Source organism: Panicum virgatum, chromosome 6N (assembly GCF_016808335.1).
Source record: "Panicum virgatum strain AP13 chromosome 6N, P.virgatum_v5, whole genome shotgun sequence".
NCBI classification, from domain to species: domain Eukaryota; kingdom Viridiplantae; phylum Streptophyta; class Magnoliopsida; order Poales; family Poaceae; genus Panicum; species Panicum virgatum.
In genome coordinates, this window is record NC_053150.1 from 21,222,632 (window position 1) to 21,225,013 (window position 2,382).

The following is a 2,382-nucleotide window of genomic DNA, read 5'->3' on the forward strand; positions in this document are numbered from 1 at the left end:
TAATCTGAAAATAGATGAATTTTTCATTGATCCGTGGTCTTCATTATCTTGTCAACTAATCCTGGTGCAATTCCTGCAGCAGGAAGGTGGCCACGTCAACCCAAATTCCTCGACTGTCGGATCAGCCGATCCAACGGCTAAGAACACATGTGGATGTAAATTTTGCAAAAGAACCACTCAAACAACCCGCAGTCCATGTACATAAATTTTCCAAAAGTGCCCCTAGACTTTGTGAATGTCAATTTTACAACAAAAAAAACCCTGAGTTTTAACGACATACACTCTATAGATGATAATTTTATGAAAAAAAAAACTCTAGACTTTGGCAAAACAAATTTGCACTCCACAAACATCAAATTCACAGAAAAACCCCCAAACTTTTGCGAAACCAACCCCCTTAATGTGTATCGGTGACGGGTTGAATCGTCTCGCGCATTTACACACTTTGTATACCACAACGTTGACACTTATGATGATTATCACATACAAACCTTTTCGCTAAGGACGTATGAACGATCCATAGACATATTTCAACAGTCTACAACTCACACACATATATTTAACAACCCAAATTAAATTTGACCGAGCCCACAACAAAACTTTACAAGCACAAATATATACATCACGAGCCTCTTGGGGGCGCCAGCGGCGCAATATTTTTCTAGTACAGAACTATTTTGCAAAGACAAATACTTATATGTTTCAATTTATAGTGTTTCCTATAAACTTTATTTAAGTTCAAACATCTCAATTTTGCGAAGTTTACCTAGGAGCAACAGTACAAATTGGAACATTCATCCTGAGTCGTCATATATGTTACCCTTAATATATTATTGCTTCTAGAAGTTGCCTCTTTTGCAGGACGCAAGCAGCGCCCACAGAAATGGGGTCGTGAGCTTCGGCCTGACCGGGCAGAACCAGCAAGAACCGGGCCCCTTTTGAAATGGTCGCGTAGAGAATTTAAATATTGTTGGTCAGTGTGCTATGCATGTTATGCCTTGGTCAAGATTTGTATGTTGCCGCTACCAAGCTTGGAGTTTCTTTGTGAGCTGACCAGACTCTCATCTACTGGTAATCAGGACAACGCAGAGTTCATTATTTGTTAATGTTTGTTTGGTCCCCTGTATAGTACAGACCTTCCCCTAATCCGACCTAATCCAAGCTGATTGATTCCTGGTACAGTTGGCAGATCCATCCACTGGACTACGGGAGTAGGCTCACTCAGTGCAGTGCTGCTAGTGGATGGTGGTTTTTTTTCTTTGCATGCCATAGCCAGCCTAAAATTGTATTTGTTGAATTATTTTATTTGTTGGTTAATATCTGAGTGTGGCAATATCGGTTACCAAAAGAAACAAGTTGTAGAATATTATCCTCATGCGTCTACAAAAACATTGGTATCCTATCCATATGAGAATGATATGAGTGAATTTCAGCTGAATCATCAAATTGGTTTTGCTTCCTACATTGCATTAGAGATATTATTTCGTCTAGTGTATGAACCTGCAATGTCACGTATTTTGCTCGCTTAGCAAATTCCTCCACTTTTACTCCGTGATGAAGCTTGTCACAAGTTAGAAAATCTATACAAAATTATTAAATTTTCCACAACATTATTATTATAGATGGAATACAAATGCTAGCATTATCGCACAACTTGAATTTTTCAGTGGAAATATTATTCCATTAATTCAAGGGTTCAGTGAGATTGCTAGACGCTGTGTTCGTTTGGCTGTGGCTGATGACTAGTGCTGATTTGTTATGAAAGAACAGTACTGCTAACTGACTGGTGCCTGGTGGCTGGTGCTGATTTACTATAAGAGAATAGTGCTGCTGGCTGATTGGCTGACAAGCCAAACGAACACAGCGAGAGTTGTGAGGACACTTTATGACTCAGCTGCATGATGTTTGATGTTAGTTACCCATCCAATTAACGGCCTAATCCTCTTGTTTCCTGAGCCTAATCCATTTTGTGAACGTTGAACTATGGGTAGGCATTTGGTATTGTATTACTACTGTAAAATTAAAAAATATGTTTATACTAGGATTTCTAATACAAATCTGTTACAATAATCTATGTAGATTATTTTGGCATATACTATGTTTAATTTTTTTAAAAATAATCTGATTTTTTAAGTAAAAAAAGATATGCACATGCGACATGCCCATCCTATTTGAGAGGTTTTGCCGGACTGTCCTCCCTCGACCGTCTCCAATATTCGGACGGTTCACCGGGACGAGATAACCCCTCTGGCCCTCTCCAATTCCAAGGGCCGCCGCGTCCTCTCCGCTCCGCCCCACCTCGTCGTGCCTGCCCACCGCCCTCCCCTCCCCGCCGGCCGGCCTCGCCCCGATCCAGATCCAGGTGCGCATCTTTCCTTCATC